Consider the following 23,040-nt stretch of genomic DNA (forward strand, 5'->3'; position numbering starts at 1 on the left):
GATAATTTTCTAACCATGTGTTCAAACAACATACTGATGAATGACATGTAAAATTCTATTAATATTTATGCACATAAAATATTAGAAATTACTCATTAGAGATAAAAAAATAACAAACTGGAGTACCATCAAGTACTCAGGTATTTACTTTTTGTTTGAGTTTGCTTTGATGGAACATACTACAAAAGATCCATCATTTTTTTTTCAAGATTCAGGGTTTTCTCTTTCTCCTCATCTTGCCTTCACTAGAAAGTCTATCAAACTAACTGTTACATATATGGTAGATGATCTTTTAGGAGTGTGATGCATTTGTTCATTAGACACAAATAACTATAGACTTAAGAAAGCTTAAATGTGCAGATGCGAAGAAGTGGCAATTTTAATATATTTCCTTATATTTTATAGGTTTCCCGTGACATATATTTCTAATTTTCTTGTTAGGTCTTCAAGGATACATTCAGTGGCAAAAGTCTTCAGCAAATCAGAAGAAAGTCTCCAAAGATTTATGTGTCAGTAATAACATCATTCCGATTATTTCCCACAACGTTTAACCATTAAAATCAAAATCTGTTTTAGTATATATGACCAGGACTGAACTGTATGAAATTAGAAAAGAATAACTAGCTCCCAAATTTATTTAAAACTTCAGTGTAAGTCACATGATAGCAAGAAAGAGAGAAGGTATGGAGATAAAACCCATACAATACTGATCTGCATGATGGTAGGAAGATAGCTTAACCATCAGCATAGTCATCAAAACAATGATGATGTGGCCTGAACAGCTGCCAAGGGCTTCTAGTAGCTTGCTGGTGGTGGCAAAAATGTACTTGTGAGCCTTCACTGAGCCCTGAAGTCAGAAAAGGACAGTACAAATAACCTAAACACATTAATTTGCCTGTTTGGAAGGTCAAGGTGATACAAGCTAGTGCAATGGAACAAACGGACCTATCCATCCACTTTTTAAAGTGCGTAAGAGATCACAGGAGCTTCTGAAGTAGTTTATACTTGATGTGATAGAAGAGGAGGGGCTGGCAAAATGACAGGGGGATGCAGGCTAATGATGCATATTTTGAGGGTTATAAAACTTCAGTTTTGTTTACCACAGACCTTAAATGCTAGTCTGAACTCTGGATTTCACTCAAAATTTACATTATATTCAGACTGTAAAAAACTCAGTCATAGGTTATTTTACTCATTTAATCCGTATCCTGAAATCCTAGAAGTAGACTCAAAAAATACAGCTTCCTGGAGTAGTCTGACTGACCTGCATGATCCAATATCATCTAAGGAAATCTTATCATTCTCCTAGAGCTTTTAATTTCCAATGCTTTCCCAAGAGGACTTCTCTCACACCCTTTTCCGTTGCCTACTCCTTCAACTCTCTGACAACAGGAGCAGAACAAAATCCCCATATCACACACATACATGTCCTTATTTCATACTTAATTCCATGTGCCAAATGCATTAATGGAATCTCTGCTGTTGAAATCAAGCAAATCAAACAGTAGAGAGGAATTTCAAATAATTATAGTTAGGAGACCTCACCCTCTACCCTCCAAATCCTGATTCAAAAGTGACGTACACAGTATTCTCAAAAGACAAGCCTGTGAACTAAATTATAGTTCTACTTGGTACTAAAAATTGCAGACTCAGTAGAGATACCATTTTGATAGCATACTGATTTTGCCTAGCCTTCATCCTCCTCTTCACTACACCAAAAGCAATAATTAACTGCCTCTCTCTTTCTTGTAGGAACTAGGAATCTCACCCACATCTCTCTCAGCTCCACCAGTGCTAGATGCCTTTTCTTCAAATTGTCTAATTGATTAACATAATGAAGTTAAACCCAGAGCAATTGCTCTTACCTAGTATTTAGCTTGAAGGCTTCTGTTTCTATTTTAAACTTGAAGAAGGGCTTGCATGCCCAAAAGCTTGTCGTCTTTTTCCCAGCTATACTTAGTCTAATAAAAAAACATTAAACATCTTTAAAAAGCCTTCCTCATTAGCTGGTAAGAACACTTTCAGTTATAGTTTAGAATTAACCACAATTTAAAAAACAATGCAAAACTCAAAAATGAATAGCTGACCCCATCTGTTGCTTTTTTGCTTAAATATACACTAGCAACTATCAAATACACAGTGGACATAAAAAAAATTGTCTTCAATATCATATTTTGTATCTAAGAGTTCTCTGTAGTTCTAGCGTGGGGTTAGAGCCACTGGTAACATTGCTACAGCTGAGAGTTCTGTGTTTGCTTACAGGAGTTCAGACTTCATTCCGGCAACTTAAAATTACATGTGTTCTTAAGACAGAAGTGCCTCTAGAGGGTATGAGTTCAAGGTTAGATCTACCAATTAATACTGTAAAAAAAAAAGTACATGGCCTACAGGAAACACAAATTTCATTTATTACTTCGTTGCCTAATACAATAATGGGCATTTCACAGTAACTATGATGAATACAGAATAGGAAGAAACAAGAAAGAGACCAGTGTGACATTTTGCATGTGTGTTTGTGCATGCTTAATTTAAGAATATATTTACCATATAGCAGTTTGAAATAGAAAAATATGAAAAAAATTTCTGTAAATTTTAAAGAACCAGCAAGCATCAGAGAATATTTGGAAACAAATACTAAAATGTGGGATCCTGAAAATAAACTGAATAAGCAAATAAATTAAACTTAAGACATTGGCGTGGTTTAACTCCAGCTGGCAACTAAACATGACACGGCCAGTCATGTGCTTCCCCCCCAGGTAGGATGGGGGAGAGAATTGGGAGAGTAAAAGTGAGAAAACTCGTAGGTTGAGGTAAAGACAGTTTAATAGGTAGAGCAAAATCTGCACAGGCAAGCAAAGCAAAGCAAGGAATTCATTCACTACTTCCCATCGGCAGGCAGGTGTTCAGCCATCTCCAGGAAAGCAGGGCTCCATCATGCGTAACAGTTACTTAGGAAGACAAACTCCATCACTCCGAATGTCCCCCTCTTCCTTCTTCTTCCCCCAGCTTTATATGCTGATCATGACGTCATATGGTATGGAATATCCCCTTGGTCAGTTGGGGTCAGCTGTCCCGGCTGTGTCCCCTCCCAACTTCTTGTGCACCCCCAGCCCACTCGCTGGTGGGGCGGTGTAAGAAGCAGAAAAGGCCTTGACTCTGTGTGAGCCCTGCTCAGCAGTAACTAAAACATCCCTGCTTTATCAAGACTGTTTCCAGCCCAAATCCAAAACACAGCCCCATACTAACTACTATGAAGAAAATTAACTCTATCCTAGCCAAAACCAGCACAGAGATGAAGACTATAATTATTCTGTTAGAAGTGGGAATCAGTTTGAAGTCAAACTATTAAAATTCAGCTGTCAGCATGTTGGTATAAATTCAGTTACTTAAATGGCAAACCTAGTGCCATTTGCAATGTCTGAGGGCCTTCTACATCATCTTCACCTGCTACCCTAAAAAGGCAGAGGTCTTTTACCAGCCTTGAGTCACTTCTGTTGGTCTGTGTAGGTGACCTCTTTAGCAGCATCCGCAGGACAGGTAGGGTATCCTAGGGCAGCTTCAGCTACTCTGGTGACCTATGTCTTAGCTACTAAATTGAGCCTGCTGTACCTAGAGGTGAGTTTAACACCTAACATGGTGGTTGTTTTTCTGGTCAGCTTAGCGTGTGGAGCCTAATGAGACTCAGGTGACCATCTCCTCTGCATGGCCAAGAGCTGGATCTCTCAAGAGCCTTTACCAGATGAACAGGCAAGATCTTCAGTAATTAAACTCGGAAACTGAAAGTCTGCTCACTTGTAGATACCTGTACTTAGACATATGAATTAAGGCATCACAGCCTGAAACTGAATCTTTCCCCTCCAGACTCATCTAGTAAAACTTGAGAAGAATGCTGATGCAATCTTTGTTCAGTGAATTACTTAACACATTCCCGTGAGGATAACTCAATAACATTTAATACCATTTCTCCCTCTGCTAGAACTTTCAAGTCCAGCCTTGCAAATGTTTCAGTTTTAGGTAGTTTATGAAAAAGTGTTTGTTTTCTATGGGTGATATCAAATTCCATAGTATTTGTAAATCCAGTGAGTGATATTGTGAGGATATATTGCAATTACTGTGCTAGCTAGAAGAAAACAGCATACTCTGTGGTTTGTATGGATCTATTCTTATTCATATCAGATCAAAATTGTAACAGTCCTTCTATCTCCAAACCTGGACTTTGCTAGGACAGAATCATGCCAAATAATAATATGCAAAACAACACCAGATGAAACAGCTATAAGTCCAAAATTTTCTCTGGCTAAAGAGATTTGAGAACAGGTTTCATGAAAATATCTCTTTTTAGGGAACAATTTGCAATCATTACAAACACAAGCACTTTGCCGAGATACAGGGACATCACGATGGTGAAATTCACTTTACATTTATGCATTAGTAGTATCCTGGGGCATATTTATTTAGCAGAAAGTAGGTTAGGTTCAGACTTGCATGATCTCTAACTGATATTAAAAATGGTATAGAGAGACACTGTTCCAGAAATAACACCTAAATCCATTTTACCTTTAGGAAAACTGTTCCATAAGACTTTCCTACCCTATCTTTTGAGACATTTTGTGTCAAAGCAGCTCATTTTACCATATTTCTTTATTGGTCTCCAAGTCACCAATGGGTGTTATGTTTAATAAGAACCACTTGGAAACTGCTTTTTTAATATATATTATATATTTATGTATATACATATACTTTTATATATGTAATTAAATATAATATAATAAGGGTAATATCTGAAAAAGGGGAAATAACAAATTGCATTTTGGAACATTCCTATTTTATATGTAGCTGGAAGGGGGTACTACAGTTTAATTCATAGTATTAGTAGGATTTAGCCATGCATGTAAAGGAGAAAATCCTAATTAGATAGCCATTTATGTACATTACTCTCAGTTTTTTGCTGACTTGAGTAGTCCTGTGAGAAGAACATCTGCTTTTTTATGAGGTTCCTAATTTGAGTAGTTTCTTACTCAGTGAACACAAAACTCACAATATTAGAGGACAGCTCTCTCAATATGGTTAAAAAGAAGCCATTCCATGCATACTTTAAGCAGCTTTCGTGTTTAAGTGAACTAGGAGGCAGTCACTATTAGCTTTAACTAGGATGTAACAAAACCGACAGGCTAAAAATTTATACTAGATATAAAATCAGAATAGGCTGTTTTAATTTAAGCACACAGTGTATTTTGCGTGCTCATTCATTCTAGTCTATAAAACAACAAAAGAATACATTTTGACTTCCCCATTGAAGCCACACAATACCTCCTACAAGGCATATGGACACTTTTTTTCAGGCTAAGAACTGAACAACTAATTGACTTAATTGTAATGCAGCACCATTATACACAGACAATGCATCTGCCACCCAGACTCACACAGAGACATCCTCCAATATAAGATATATTTTTGGGGGGAATAGATGGCTATACTCTTGCTAATGCAACCCAGGATGCTGTTGGCCTCTGCTGCAAGGACACGTTGTGAGCAGCAAAGGCTAATAGTCTGAGGACTGGAAAAACCTTAGCAATCTCTCAGCAGCATTCCACATCTAAGCACCCACCAAACAGCAAAACTCCTAGGACATCAAGTCAGGTTAGCAGATGGTTGCTCCCATTCCCTGCAGGACATAGTCTTCAGTCACTATCATCTGCAATCATGTTTGGTGCAGACACTTGTTTCAGCCTCAGCTGACACTGGTGCTTCCATTCTGATAGCTGTTCCTCCTCACCTGTTGCTAGGGCAATATATGCCTTCTGAAGCTACAGATACGCAGGTGGAGAATAAGTCCTCTCTGCTGCCAGAAAGTACATACTTCCTGCCTTCATTGTCATTGTCCCTACTGCTCCCTTCAGGGTGGTCTCTACTTGTGGCTTATTCCTTGCAACACGGGGCTCAGGCTTTTGTCTCTGCAAGGTCTCTGCACAGACATTGTTGATTTATGTGTGTTGTGATGTAACTCTGGTAGGCAGCTAAGCCCCACACAGCCACTCGCTCACTCCCCCTGAAGAGGGACTGGGAAGACAATAGGAAAGACAAGAGCAAGAAAAAATCATGGGTTGAGGTAAAGACTGTTTAACAGGTAAATCAAAATCTGCACATGCAAGCAAAGCCAAACAAGAAATTAATTTACTACTTCCCATCAGCAGGCAGGTGTTTAGCCATTTCCAGGAAAGCAGGGCTCCATCACACATAACAGTTTCTTGGAAAGACAAGCACCATTACTCTGAACATCCCACCTTCCTCCTTCTTCTCCCAGCTTTTTATTGCTGAGCACGATATCATATGGTTTGGGATATCCCTTTGGTCAGTTGGGGTCAGCTGTCCTGGCTGTGTCCTCTCGAAACTTCTTGTGCACCCCCAGCCTACTCGTTGCTGGGGCAGTGTGAGAAGCAGAAAAGTCCTTGACTCTGTGCAAACTCTGTTCATCAATAATTAAGACATTGGTGTATTATCAGCATTGTTTTTGTCACAGATTCAAAACATAGCACCATACAAGCTACTATGAAGAAAATTAACTCTATCCCAGCCAAAACCAGTGCAATGTGATTCTGTAAGTCTGTCATCACCTGTTCCCCCTTCACTGATGTTACAAGGGAGAAGAGCAAATGAAAGAGGTTAGTTACCTGTTGGATGTGAAACTGTTGACATTGTCATTGTTATCCCTGCAATAAAAAGAGAGTATAAAGAAGACAATGCACATTCTAGAAATCTAAACATTTATGTCCCTAGAGCAAATGGAGGTGATTAGTTAACCCTTAGAAAAACAGTTGGGAAATCATTTAATGTATTACAAAGGCAGTAGAAATGGCAGAGAGTCAAGAATGGGCTAGCTGGCCATAAATTAGAAGAGTACCAATCCCAGAGGGAACAAAAGGAGAGGACAGAAGAATCATAACTGTGAATAGCTCTTCCTATTTCAATAACATTAAGAGCTTCTTTAATGAATACAACTGGCAAGGGAAATATTTAGCAATGTATAGTACTACTTAAGACATATTAGGCACTTGCATTTCCTTACGACTTCGAGATATTTTGAAGGACAAATGGTCTCTTGTGGCAGGGTAGAAAGAATGCTTTCATATATTCTTTTCTTTATGAATGTGGCAGAAATAGAGAAATCTTCCTATGTAGATGCTTTATCAGTTGTAAAAGTAACGAAGTTTACGACTTGCAAAGCCAATCTGCCTTTAGAAGACAGATGATTAGTACAGAAGAAGGACATCAAAATGTGTAGCAGGGTTAAATTACGCATTAGTGAGGGAACAAAAACAGAATCTCGTGTGTCCATTATGTATCTACCAGCATATAATGCATTTTTGTCTTGTACTGTTCTACAGTTCTTGCAGTTACACAGTGGTTAACCTGAATTATAACAATATCATTATAGAAATCAGAAACTCAGGCATTTTCAAAGACCTTCTAGCATGAAAGTAAGCTATTATCATATTGTACTGCCCACTGCCACTGAAGTACTTAAAAAACTATCTTTCCTCTCAGCTGTGTGTAAGTACAGGTGAGAGTCCTACAGTGAATAATTCCTAATGAGACAGGAGGGCATTCTGTCACCATAGTTTGCGCCACCTTTCTAGATGTTAGGTAAGGATCACCACTTCAGTGTCACCACACTGCCTTACCCAAACCCACACTCAGGAGTGATGAGTGGATTGCAGGCTATGCACCCTGAAGAAAAGCAAGCCTGCTCTGTATCAGAATAGGCAGTTTTGTTATCAGCGCATTCATATGCATCTGCACCAATGCAAATTAAGTAAAAAAAAGACCACTGTATCTTGCCTCCTCTCTAAAATCTGGGACAGAGAATGTTATCAGCTGACAATAAAGCTATAGGGGCCTTTCTTTAGAAAGCATGCAGTCTTACTGAAAGGGAGAGACGATTCACCAAAGCTCTAGGCCCTAGATAATTCACCTGATAGTTAAAAAACCCTTCTCCTTATTCCCTGTCTGAATACCTCCCCTTCTTTTTTCCAGCATTGTGTGTCATTAGGTCCTGCCTTTTAGACATGGATTGTAAAACTTTACCCAGATTATATTAAAGGAATAGTCATGAGATCACTTGAAGAAAGGGTTGGAGTGTAAGCAGAAAGATTTTCGAAGGAATTTAAAGGAAGTAAAAAAGGGTGAGATTTTTTAAATCAAATATACAGAAAAACACTTTGTTGGAACAAGCATGTTAGATTAATACCCTATATTCAATAAATGTAGGCAAGTCTCTGTTGATAAATTTAACTCACAACAGTGTTTTAAGAGACAAGGTTCATCCTGGGATGTCTAAATATAGATGTGTGGAAATACAGGGTTCTGTGATTATGGCATTGGAAAGACACATGAATAACTGCAGACAAAAACAACTACTAACACATAACACCTAGCTCATGCACATAGAATTGTCAGATGAAATCTCGGTTTTGTTTTGTTTTATCTTAATTTAATGGGGATATTTATTTATTTATTTAACATATTGTTTATTAATATGGTCAGTTTTCATTACCATCAAGAATACTGACAAACTGCTTGTGTGCCAGGGTCCTTTGGAGATATTAAACATAGAGTCCTGAAGAATTTGCAGGGGGTATATTGTTGAAAAACAATGCTGAGCTACTGAACAGTCATAATTTTTTATCCCATGCAATCATTAGTTGTGAAAATTTAGCTTTTAAAAGATTTTTCTGGGATTTATAGTCTGAATAAAAAAGAAAAAAATATGTTTTTCTTTTTTTCTTGAATATTTTTCCAGGCATAACTTTTGCACTCAGATGAAGCTGTCTAGAAAGGCTCCATATTATTTTTGAACCTGCAAGTGTGATGTTTTAAAGGGGGGACCTTCTGCTACTTTTTCTTCCAACAGTGGCCTTGAACCTCTTGCCATGTTTATCATGCATGTCAGTCAGGTTCACTAGACACACACCCAAAATACTTCTCAATCTTGCTTGTAGGGAGTCCCAACAATATTGTGAGATGGTGATCTAACCTCAGAGAGCTGCCAAAATGAAGTTGGGCTGCCGTCCAAGCAAGCATTTAAAAAGAAATATGACTGCAAATACCCAAAAACATTTTTAAAAAGTGATTGCAAATTCAAATCTCCCCAGCAGATGGAAAAGTGGGATGACCTGGCAATAAGCCAGAAATAATTTTTGTTTTGCATTTAAGTTTTTTTGGATGCTTGCCACCAAACCAAATCCAGCATCTGCTTCTGCGACTGCTGCAGAGGGCAACAATAATTCCTCAGGCTAAAAGTTGCACAACAACAAATATCAGAGTAACTCAATTGATGAGTGATCAATAAGGGACAGGAGATTTCCTAATTCTCACCCTTATGATCTGTGAATTGAAATACAGGTAGTGAATTTAAAGAGACCTGATTTAAAGTAAATCCAATTATCAACAGATGCCAGTTTTGCATTCTCAAATAATATTTTCCCATTTTAATTCAGATATGCACAGATGTATATGTGCAAAGTATTTAGCATATGAATGGAAAAGAGAAGCCATCTTTCATAAGCTATTCCATCTCCCAGACAATCCCTTTTAACTCTGGGTTTGACATACAGCTCAGCACCCTAGAAATCAAAGCTCTGCCTGCAAGATGATTCATTTGATCTTCTCTATTGGTTGGCTCTAAGGCTGGTAAGCTGTTGCTTTCTGTAAACCGACTCAAGAAACCTTAAACTAACTGTACTGTAAAGAGGATCAGTGTGAAGGATGGAGAGAGACAAGATCCTTATTGTGTAGATAGGACAACTTAGTGATAAAAGGGATAATAGGGAATTAATAGCTCCTGCACGTCTATTAGAATTCTCCTTCCTTCCTTCCTTGTTACACTCAAAATCTTAAGAGTAAAAAGGAACACGCCTTATACGTGGAATCAATAGTTTTTTATTAGTCTAATTAAGGCCTTAGGAGTCTAATCAAAATGCAACAAGGAGTTATTATTATTCCAGTTACACTGAAGCTAACACTTAAAGTCAGTAATACAATTAAAATACATACATATTATATCCACTGGGGTATTTTTCTCTAGTTTTATACTTTCAAGGGTCCTCCTAGTCCTAAGGTCTACAGCTTTGGTCTTCAAAAAAAAATGGACCATGGAGTTATTATGACAAGTAACCAGTATCCCAAGGTTCTTGCTCAGAATAATATGATGTCGTTGTTGGCAATTTTTTCCGCTTTGGTCTTGGGCCCAGTTTTTAAAATTCTTGTTTATTTTTAATATTTATATGTTTATATATGTTATAGTGATACGAAAAGAAAGAGCTCCGTAACAGCTTTTAGGAGAACTGATGCTTCTAGAATAAAAATCAAGTGGGGTATATTGTGTGAGATACATGTGGGGTCTTTAGTCAACGCACTCTAGATAGAGTTATACTCATTTTAATTTAATCTAGTTGTCTGTCCTTTCACATTGTAGAGTTTTGTTGGCATGTCCCATTCTGTGTGTCATTTTGTAGTCATACCTTATTTTCACTTTTTATTCTGATATCTTTGAAAGTCTTCTTATTAATATTTCAAACCTTTTTGGATTTGTTTATTTCAAAATGGTGACTATTACAACTTTCAGCTCCCTTTTTTTCCTGTTTCCTGCAGCTACTTTCGCAAGCTTGGCATCACTGCTGCCATCAGTGAGTGAGAGAGACACAAATGGGAAGTAAATACACTTCAGCACCATCTTGGCTTGGGGATGGCATGCTGCCAGCCTCCTGCTCCTGCCTTTAGTTCACTGAACAGTAACTCAGCTACAATCCATGATTGAGAAATAAATTTTTCACCTTCATGTATTCAACACTGTTATAAACAGACTCTACATAGAAAGTGTCCTCAGACTAAATCAGCATAAATTAATGCATCAACTTCACCAAATGGCAGATTAGGAAAAAGCATAGCATCTCAGTTGAAGAAATTGAAGTCTAATATTTCCCCCATACTTGACAAAATAAAGATCACACCGTTGTAGAATAACTTTGCATTTTAGTAACCGTGAAAATACTTGGATGACGAAACTGTTTCCTTTTTCTGCGTTTCTAGATGGACATGAGCAGTTGGTCCACTTTAACGGGGGATTGAGAAGAAAACAAAATGGTCAAACTGAAGTGCCGTTGCCTCCAGGGCAAGACTTACAAGGAGCGGCTGAGGTCACTTGGTTTGTTCATTGTGGAGAAGAGAAGGCTGAGGGGTGCCCTCATCACAGTCTACAACTTCCTCGAGAGGGGCAGCAGAGGGGGAGGTGCTGATCTTCTCTCTCTGGTGATCAGTGATAGGACATGAGGAAATGGAATAAAGCTGTGTCAGGGGAAGTTCAGATTGGACATTAAGAAAAGGTTCTTCACAGAGAGGGTGGTCAGTTACTGGAAAAGGCTCCCCAGGGAAGTGATCATGACACCAAGCCTGTCAGAGTTCAAGGAGCATCTGGATGAGACTCTTAGTCATATGGTTTAACTTTAGGTAGCTCTACGAGGAGCAGGAAGTTGGACTTGATGATCCTTATGGGTCCCTTCCAACTTGAGATATGTTATGATTCTATGATCCTTTCCCCCAAAAAGAAAAAAATATCATGGAGATGAGGTGCAATATGATGGTTGCTAGACCTTGGCTGAGGCCTGAAATATGCCCTTTTTGAACTTTGCTTCCATCTAAATGCTATTTTTCCCACTGTCTTGGGTGAGGTCTGAAGAAAAGTAAAAAGATCTTTTTACAAAACAATGACATGGGAATCTGTTTTTTCTTTTTTCCCCAGAAATCTTTCTCTCAAATTCCTCCCTCCCCAATATTCTTCAAATAATCTGTAGATTGTGGAACTATATGGCAAGTCTGACATTCAAAACAAAGACTTGAATTTATGGCTTTTAGTTTACAGCCTTGTATATTAAGAGGACTGTCTATGAAAAAGCCATCCTACTAAAAAATCAGTGGAAACTGTTTTTTTTCCACATGCATGTAAGATCACATTTCAGCAATTCAGCTTTAATTAACAGCTCCCCAATGAACTAAAATTAATTCCACTCTACAGATCTTTTACTGCTGACTGCTTAGACCTCCAAAAGGTTCAACATCATTCCACCTTTGTCATCCAGAAACACGCTTTCTTGATTGCGTAGTTACCAAATAAATCATAGAGTATTGTTTTGTTAGTGAAGGCACATACCATGGATATCATATTTCTTGTAGTATTTTCAGGGAAATACTAAATTTGAAATGTGAACATGATCTTAAAAACTGAGGTCACTGCCTTTAAAAAAAATTAAAATGGTTTTTAAATTTTTTATTATTTGTCTCACATTTTATCAGTTTCAAACATTAGTAAATTTTTAAATTACTATTAATATAGAGAATGCTCTTGCTGAAAATCTTTCAAAACTCACAATCAATATCTTCTGTATTAAAAGGTTTTGGTGTTCTTTTTTCTTAAGCACTTCAAGTAGTGTACTTCTTACCTGTATATGAATAGGAAACATATCCTTGGTAGTTCAAGGCAGATGACAATATTCTAGAAAGAAGGGAATTAACTGGTAATTTCTTCATAAAATCATTGAAGATACATTTTATTTCCTAAGAATGAATCACACAATCAAACTTCATTTTAAGATTATAACTTATTAGAAAAAAATCAATATTTTACTGCCCTTATTTCCTAGAAGTTAAAGTAATGAGAATCTCAATTTGATATTAATAAAAACCAGGTTGTAGTATTGTTATAATAGAAATTTTATGAATGAAATGAAAAGAGCAAGATGGTTAAATTAAAATAAAATTTGGTATTACAATGTGGACTAATGAACACTTTCTTTTAATAAGTTTTAATGAATTAATAATTTATTAAATCAATTAAATATTTTATAAAATACTGTAGTTTCAAATATTGGAAAAAAAGATTTAGTACAGGCATTAAAGCTGAAAAGAAGATATCCTTTTCACATCACCAACTTCTTTTTCTGGATAAATAGCAAAATATTGGCTTTTGCTTATTATACTATACAACCAGTATTCTTCAGCTTGGTTGCAGGCACAAAGAGGAGATGTTTGATTTAAAGCAAGGATGTAATGCCATACCACAGAAAAAACAGGGCAGCTTAAGAAAATGACAGCACTAATGTTCTGCTATCTTACGCTAATGAGAGTTTGCAACATAACAGTGTATGTCATTATAAGCTGTCATCATGAAAAATTATGAGAGATATCAACTTGCCAGAGCTGCTGCATTTACTGAAGCCCTTACTATTTAAGTTATTCCTCTGCTTGCAGAAAGGAACAAAACCAAAACAAATCAGAAAAGTCTTCTAACAGTCATTTAAAAGGAAAACTTGTTCCTATAATTTTTCTGTTTCTTATACATTCCTGCATGCTATACACCTTATACACTAGACAAGAACATTAGATTTTTTTGCATACAGTGGACAAGATGAGCATTTAAGTTTTAATGTAAGAAAAATTCTTATTAAACAATGTAACATTTAGTAGGATCTATGGTGTCCTCAGTATACAAGGGAGCATTGTTCACACATGCACAAGTTAGGTCTAGATTTGTTAATTGTAAAACTGGAAGAAAACTGGAAATGACGAACCATAAATCCACCTGAGCTAATTAATCCTGTTGCAACAGGCTCCTGAGACAAAGCTATTTTCTCTGTCATGGCATTATGCCATGTAGATATACCTGCTCACTTGGTGATAATGTGGCTATTTCTAAAGAGATGTTACAAATTTATCTCCTTTCTACGATATTCAGAAGAAACAGAGGCAAATTCAGGATAAGAATGCAGAAATGTGTTCTACTTCCAAATGACTATTGTCCATCGGCGGTTCGTACTGGCACTGTTCAGTATCTTCACTAATGACATAGACAGTGGGATTGAGTACACCCTCAGCAAGTTTGCAGATCATAGAATCATAGAATTGTTAGGTTGGAAAAGACCTTTAAGAGCATCAAGCCCAACAGTAAACCCAACCCTGCTAAGTCCGCCACTAAACCATGTCCCTAAGCACCTCATCCACACATCTTTTAAATACCTCTGGGGTGGTGACTCCACCACCTCTCTGTTCCAATGTCTGACAACCATTTCAGTGAAGAAATTTTTCTTAATATCCAATCTAAACCTCCCCTGGTGCAACTTGAAGCCATTTCCTCTTGTCCTGTCACTTGTCACTTGGGAGAAGAGACCAGCAACCACCAGCTACTACCTCCTTTCAGGTAGTTGTAGAGAGCAATGAGGTCTCCCCTCAGCCTCCTCTTCTCCAGGCTAAACAACCCCAGTTCCCTCAGCCACTCCTCATAAGGCTTGTGCTCCAGACCCCTCACCAGCCTCGTCGCCCTTCTCTGGACACGCTCCAGCACCTCAATGCCCTTCTCGCAGTGAGGGGCCCAAAACTGAACACAGGATACGAGGTGCGGCCTCACCAGGGCACGATCACCTCCCTACTCCTGCTGGCCACACCATTTCTGATACAGGCCAGGATGCCTTTGGCCTTCTTGGCCACCTGGGCACACTGCTGGCTCATCTTCAGCTGGCTGTCAATCAACACCCCCAGGTCCTTTTCTGTCGGGCAGCTTTCCAGCCACTCATCCCCAAGCCTGTAGCTTTGCCTGGGGTTGTTCTGACCCAAGTGCAGGACCCAGCACTTGGCCTTGTTGAACCTCATCCAATTGGTGTCTGCCCATCGATCCAGCCTGTCCAGATCCCTCTGCAGAGCCTTCCTACCCTCAAGCAGATCAACACTCACGCCCAGCTTGGTGTCGTCTGCAAACTTACTGAGGATGCACTAGATCCCCTCATCCAGATCATTGATAAAGACATTAAACAAGACTGGCCCAGATACTGAGCCCTAGGGAACACCACTTGTGACCGGCCGCCAACTGGATTTAACTCCATTCACCGCAGCCCTTTGAGCCCTGCCATCCAGCCAGGGTTTTACCCAGCAAAGAGTGCACCCATCCAAGCCATGAGCAGCCAGTTTCTCCAGGAGAATGCTGTGGGAAATGGTGTCAAAGGCTTTATTAAAGTCTAGGTAGACTACATCCACAGCCTTTCCCTCATCCACTAAGTGGGTCACCTTGTCATAGAAGGAGATCAGGTTAGTCAGGCAGGACCTACCTTTCATAAACCCATGCTGACTGGGCCTGATCGCCTGGTTGTCCTGTATGTGCTGCATGATGGCACTCAAGATGATCTGCTCCATGACTTTCCCCGGCACCAAGGTCAGGCTGACAGGCCTGTAGTTCCCCAGATCCTCCTTCTGGCCCTTCTTGAAGATGGGAGTCACATTCACTAACCTCCAGTCCACTGGGACCTCCCCGATTAGCCAGGACTGCTGATAGATGGTGGAAAGTGGCTTGGTGAGCACTTCGGCCAGCTCCCTCAGTACCTTTGGGTGGATCCCATCCGGTCCCATAGACTTGTGTGTGTCTATGTGGTGTAGCAGGTTGCTAACCATTTCCCCTTGGATTATGGGGGCTTCATTCTGCTCCCCAAGCAGAATGACACCAAGCTGAGTGGTACAGCTGATTCACTTGAAGGAAGTGATGCCATATAGAAGGAACTTAACAGGCTTGAGGAGTGCGCCCAGATGAACCTCGTGAAGTTCAACAAGGCCAAGTGCATTTCCTGCGCCTGGGCAGTCTCAATTCTCAGTATCAATATAGATTGGGGGAGGAATGGGTTGAGAGCAGCTCTGCAGAGAAGGACTGGGGGATGCTGGTGGATGAAAAATTGGACAGGAGTGGGTAATGTGCACTTGGAGTGCAGAAAGCCAATCATATTGTGGGCTGCATCAAAAGAAGTGTGGCCAGCAGGTTAAGGGAGATAATTTTTCCCCTCTACTCCACTCTCTTGAGAACCCCACCTGGAGTACTGCATCCAGTTCTGGGTTCCGCAATAGAGGACACACACGGACCTGTTAGAACGTATCCAGAGGAGGGCCACGGAAAGGATCAGAGGGCTGGAATACCTCTCCTATGAAGAAGAGCTGGGACAGTTGGGGTTATTCAGCCTGGAGAAGAGAAGGCTTCAGGGAGACCTGATTGTGGCCTTTCACTATTTAAAGGGGGCTTACAAGAATGATGGAGAAAGACTTCTTTATTGTGCCTGTAGTGGCAGGACAAGGGGCAATCTTGCTAAACTAAAAGAAGGTAGGTTTAGATTGGAGATAAGGAAGAAATTTTTTACAATGAGGATTGTGAGACCCTGGAACAGGTTTCCCAGAGAAACTGTGGATTCCCCATCACTGGAAGTGTTCAAGGTCAGGTTGGACAGGGCTTTGAGCAACGTGATCTAATGGAAGGTGTCCCTGCCCATGGCAGGAGGCTTGGAACTAGATGATCTTTAAAGGTCCTGTCCAACCCGAACTATGCTACGATTCTATCATTCTGTGATCACTGTAAATTTATCTAAAGTACTGTGGCAATGATGCTGTGTAATTGTACTTCTACAAGAGGAAACTCTGATGTAGCAGCAAAGCATGGCTTTGGCTCCATGTTTTATAAGTATCAAGTCATGTACTGATCCATGCTTATTTCTTGTGTGTCAACTATTGCACTAAAGTACACAGAAAAGGAGAATGGTTCTATGTTGTGATTTGTCCAAATAAGTCTTTTTAAGTTTTTATGTCTGCAACAGATGTCAGAAGGAAAAGGATTCTTAGGTCTTAATGCTGTATTTATCTTAGTGTTAAACACTTTTTAAGGTGTACTTCCCCAGCTGGAAAAATAAAGCTTGCTTACTTATTACTGTAAGGAAAAAATACCCCATAAAAAATAAAAAAAAATTCCATAGTGCTGGATACATTAAGCTCATTTCTTCTAGATTTAAAAGAAGTTCCAGGTGAAACATATTTGGAATGATAGCCAGGGCTAGTGAGGTTTATGAATACCTGTGCCTCACTGACAAGCATTTCAAAGGACATCTTTTTCATGCTTCTTATGAACTGTAAAAAGATAACCAAGAATCTTATTACGACATGCATAATACAATCCTTACATATGGCTGTGGAAAACAGCTACCAGAAGTGTTAAGAAAAAAAAAAAAGAGCATCTAAACTGAAAATATGACAAGATATAATGTGATGTGTAGGACTTAACTATAAAGTGGTATTCAGTGTACTGCCACTTATAAAATCGCACAGCCACATTTCACTTTATATTTTATATGGCAACTAGAAAAAGCTCCAAAATCTGTGCAAACACAGTAATCATCAAAATACTATATCTAATTGACCTTTTCTTAAATTTACTAATCTCAGACCCATGATGCTGATTATTAGCAGATCATTATTAGACAAAGATGATAGTAATAAATCAGTTTCATCACTGTCTGATTTATGGATGACTGATATGACAAAGCCTACACATCGTTTTAGTCTTAACAAAAGAAAGAAATCAGAAAAGGCAGTTGTTAATTCTATTAACTGAACACTCTAAGCTCATGTATTGGGTTTTCATGTCAAGGTTTTGGTAGCGGGGGGTGGGGGGTGGGGTGGGGGTGGGGTGGCAGGTCTAGAGGGGTGGCTTCTGTGAGAAGCTGCTAGAAGCTTCCCCTGTGTCCAATAGAGCCAATGCCCGCTGGCTCCAAGACAGACCCGCCACTGTCAAAGGCTGAGCCAATCAGCGACGGTGGTAGTGTCTCTGTGATAACATATTTAAGAAGGGGGAAAAACAACTGCGCAAGGGCAGCCGGAGAAGAGAGGAGTGAGAATGTGTGAGAGAAACAACTCTGCAGACACCAAGGTCGGTGAAGAAGGAGGGGGAGGAGAGGCTCCAGGCGCCGGAGCAGACATTCCCCTGCAGCCCGTGGTGAAGACCATGGTGAGGCAGGTTGTCCCCCTGCAGCCCATGGAGGTCCACGGTGGAGCAGATATCCACCTGCAGCCCATGGAGGACCCCACGTCGGAGCAGATGGATGCCTGAAGGAGGCTGTGACCCTGTGGGAAACACACGCTGGAGCCAGCTTCTGGCAGGATCTGTGGACCCGTGGAGAGAGGAGCCCATGCTGAAACAGGTTTGCTGGCAGGACTTGTGACCTTGTGGGGTCCCACACTGGAGCAGTCTGTTCCTGAAGGACTGCACCCCATGGAAAGTACCCATGCTGGACCAGTTCATGAAGAACTGTAGCCCATGGGAAGGACACACATTGCAGAATTTCATGGAGAACTGTCTCCCATGGGAGGGACCCCACACTGGAGCAGAGTGTGAAGAGGAAGGAGAAGCAGAAACAATGTGTGATGAACTGACCGCAAGCCCCATTCCCTGTCCCCCCCTGTTCTGCTTGGGGGAGGAGGTAGAGAAAATTGGGAGTGAAGTTGAGCCTGGGAAGAAGGGAGGGGTGGGGGAAAGGTGTTTTTTCAGATTTGTTTTTGTTTGTCATTGTCCTACTCTGATTTTTGATTGGTAATAAATTAAACTAATTTCCCCAAGTCGAGTCTGTTTTGCCTGTGGCAGTAATGGTGAGGGAACTCCCTGTCCTTATCTCAACCCATGAGCCTTTTGTTATATTTTCTCTCCCCTGTCCAGCTGAGGAAGGGGAGTGATAGAGCAGCTTTGGTGGGCACCTGGTGTCTAGCCAGGGTCAACCCACTGCAGCTTGATGCTGTACATTTTTCCATAACTTTTGTAAAAATTTGAAGTGGGATTAATTTTACCTAACTTTAGATTGCCACAGCATAGATGTGTCTATGTCTGAGACAGAAATCTAGTCTTTTCAGTTAGAGGAGAAAAATAAGAGATATATCAGAGATCTTTTAAATGTTATTTAGAAGTGACTTGTACTCTGGAAGTGACTGTTTCATTCTTTTGATTATAAGGAGAGTGAAGACTCCTAGCTCATACATAGAATCAATAAAGAAAATACTTGAAGAGAACTATAAAAGCATTATTTATGTTAGTCTTCATTACTGAAGAGAGTATTTAAGTATTTACTTATTACCTGCATTTACTTTTTGCAAGAAGTACAGTGGGGAAAACATTCTAAAAAATCACAGAAGTTAAAAAGGAAGATACCTCCAATGCTCTAAATCTTTACAAGTGTGCTTACCATTACAAACCAGAGTCCCACTGAAACCTTAAACATCTTACATAGGTGTGTGCAAAAATATTGATAAAACAGTCATCATCCCCCAATCCCATCAAGCCCATCAATTTTACAGCATTCAGGCCCCTATCATGCTAGTGAAGAAAACTGAATACTGTCTTTCTGTAAAAAACTATAATGTATATTTAAAGTAAACTATTATAGTAGGTATTTGGAAAAGATCAGCATTATATCCCTCTAATAAACTTCTTAATAATTTTGAATAATTGAGTGAAAGGCAGAAAAAGAATGCTCTGTTTTGTGTAGGTAACATTGAAAATTAATTATATAATGTGCCTATTAATGAATTGTATAACATTATCTCAGTGAAGGAAATCTGTGTGTGTGTATATGCGTATTTAAATCACATAAATAAATTGATGTCCTGCCTGTAAGTAAAGGAATACATTGAGAAATATTTATGTTGACATTTTTCAATTTGTAAAATTTGTGTTTAATTGAAGAAAATAGTGTTCCACGCCAATGGCATAATATAAACAAAAACACAGTTTCTAAATGAAACAGAATGAACTGTTTGATACTTGAACCCATAATAACGAGAAGCAGCAGGTTTATTTAAGAATATAGAGACTTTGTAGGTTTAGATATTGACGTATGAGAAAGAGAAAACAAAAAGCAGCAAAGTTAGAGCTGGACTTATATTACAATAACCTTTTTTTTTCCCCCAGTAAATGAGATAAACAGTCCTTGTGAAAATTAGCTTAGTTTTAATGTATCATATAAAGGTCACTAGGCTTTTTCTTTTTTTTTTCTTTTTCCACTTGATTGCCCCTTTAACTTCTGTCTCAACAGAAAGATATACCACTCGATCATACTAACAGGATCAGCTAACTGAGTTTCCTCCAGTAAAAAAAAAAAAATCTGGACACCAAACGTTACTTTCTTTAACTGACTGAAGACACCAAGCACTTCTGAGACTTCAACATAACTCACGAACATATCAAGAAGACAGAACAGATGGAAAGGAGCAATGGCTACAGGCACAGCTCTTCTGCTAGTGCCCTATAGACTCAGCAAAACATATTTTGGCCTTCTGTAGCCTAAGGCATCAGCCATAACTTATCTCTGTGTGACAGAAGACATTTTCATAAAAAGATAACCAAAGGGGATTATTGGACACACTTGCCTAAGAAAAGGAAATGAACAACATAGTTCACCTCTGAGACTAAGCAGTATAGTTCTCAAATTGAAACAAAATACTGTGCAAAATATTCGATTACTTGGGCACAGGGAAAAAAATCCCCTTGTTCTGCCTTCTGGGCTTGGAAGAGCTGAGCTCCTCATGATTCCTGATCTACTGCATAATCATAGCTCATGAATGTGAACAACCATCAGTCTGGAAAATATGAAATGGGAAGCTAGAAGAAAGTTAACTGGTAGCCTCTGGAGTTTCAAAACTCTCGTCAGAAGATGGGACAGTACTTAGCGATGGTGGGACTGTTTCAGTTAGCCTTTGCAAGTTTTCTGTTAACACCAGCATCTCAAAATTGTCGAACATTTTGGAACTATTGGAGACTTCAGGTTTTTGGGAACTTTGATTGGACACATGATTTCCTGTGTTATTTATTATAAAAATATTTCTATCAACACTTAATTTTTTTTTTTTATTGGCTTGTTTTCCTATAGTAATTAGTGATAGTGGTCACTTTCTTACCTAGCCCATTGTATCTAAGATTCTCAGAGATGCATTTCTTTTCTGGGCTATGTATTAAAGGCAAAAGAGTCTCCTTGGTCATGAACTCAGCTTTGTTCTGCACTCTTTTGAGAGACTCCTGAGGCCCTAGAAAATATTTTCAAACTTTTCCTTACTTGTTCTACACTTCGGCCACAACAACCCCAGGCAACGCTACAGGCTTGGGGACGAGTGGCTGGAAAGCTCCCCCGCAGAAAAGGACCTGGGGGTGTTGATCGACAGCCGGCTGAAGATGAGCCAGCAGTGTGCCCAGGTGGCCAAGAAGGTATCTTCCCTAACATCCCTCTTCTCTTAAGTCTTTTTATACTATTTTTACTTTACAGGTGGAGCTTGAGTGACTCTAGCCATATATTTCTTTGTTGTAATTGATGTAAAAGTTTCTCGCTTTGCTTTTAAAGGTATAGACCAAGAAAAATTCAGAGTGCAAGCTCGGTGAGGGGTGGTCGCACTTCGGAGGTGGGTAGCTTTGGGATGGAGGAGTGTTTTGGTATCATAATGAGATTGTAATGAGCAAAGTTCACCCAAGGATAGTATTTTGTCAAAAAAAGTGACAGACTGTGGGCCCATTCCCAGCTACTCCACTACACACCATTACACACACTCACTAAATAGGTTATTGTATCTTTGTACAGTAGCATTGTCTTTGACCAGGTACGTATCCTAATTATCAGGGTGACTCTCCATCTCATTGTTCCATAGTACCTTCCAGTTCCCATCTTATCACAGAGCCTGGCTGTGGTGTCTTCACTCTGCTCCGCGCTCCGTATAGTTTCTCTTAGAGTCAGCACACCAAGCTTCCCTGGTGTTGCCAACATCTAAAGTTGCCTAGGGAAATTTTGTAGGATGGAACTCTTGCATAACCGCCATACTCCACCCTGAAAGTTTCTGCAAAGTTGTACCTTTCCTTAAAATGTGAATACAGAATTAATTTCAAAGTCACCTCCAGCAATAATTCCACACAGTTCTACTACAAAAATTCCTGACAAAGACCATCTTGTGCACCTGTGTACAATGGTAAAAATAATTAATTAAATAAGATTCCTATTTTTATTCAGAATAATAAACCATTTATCTTCTGATGGAATGATGTTCACTACTCAAATGGGAATTTCTGTGGAGCTTCCTCCTTTTCCACAGGTTTTACTTTCCTTTTTATGGTTCTTGCCCTATTTCTAGGCTGTAAATTGGTCATTGTCTTATGCTGTGTTATGTATCAGAAATACTACACCTATACTAGCAGATAAAACAGGCCAAAGACTATCTGATACCCCTTCAGGTCAGTAGAATGGTGTGACTCATGTCTGAACTACATTGTATGGCATCATCCAAGTTGTCTACCACAAATGAAATTGTCTACCACAAATTGAAAGTGGGAGACTGCTAGTTTGTCATGGACCATAATGGTACTGATGTCCATGCTAATAATTTGAGAACGTAAACAACCACATGCCAGTGCTTAAACTTTGGTCTGGTCTTTTTAAGTCACAGATGTAACTGAAATGTACCACCGTATGTGCTGTTTTGTGAACCCAGTGTATCTTGCTATCTTGATACTTTTGATTCTTTACAGTGCTCTAGCAGCTAATGCACTATTTTCAGGGTAGTCAAGCTAACCCTCATCCAGAAAGATTTTCTCAAGGACTGATTTTCTCAAGTACTAATTTTCTAACTGGTTATTAATTAGTCTCAAATATATTTAAGATCCTTTCAATTCTGTTTTTTCCTAAACATTAATAATTTTTAATTTAGTGGGGTTTTTTTCCAGAATAAAATCCTCTCTTGTTTTGTATTCCTCAGGTATTATGGATTCATAGTTGAACTCCTCTGCCAGAATTAGCTGAAACTATTAAAAACATTAACTTGCTTTCCAGTGAACGGATGCTTGTCAGAAATTAAGTTACCTTCCAGCTGTCTTCTTTCCTACTGGCACCCACTCTTCCCTTAGTGAAGTGCTTTTTCATATCTTTTGGATTATCCCTGATTTATCTAAAAAATTGAAATCTGTTGAGTTTTTAAACTACTCCCTCAAACTCCTTTGAGTGTCATGTTTATTTATTGGGGGTTTTGATTGTTTTTTTGTTTGCCTGTCTGGGTTTCTTGTCTTGTTCTTTTCTTCTGGTTCATTTTAGTTCTGGTGCTTGATTTTGTTCAAGTACCACTAAGACTTCTGAAACCTGCCAGGTCTGCCTTCATTCATTGTCTGAGATCCAG

The sequence above is a fragment of the Gavia stellata genome, chromosome 1, assembly GCF_030936135.1.
Source record: "Gavia stellata isolate bGavSte3 chromosome 1, bGavSte3.hap2, whole genome shotgun sequence".
Taxonomy (NCBI): Eukaryota; Metazoa; Chordata; class Aves; order Gaviiformes; family Gaviidae; genus Gavia; species Gavia stellata.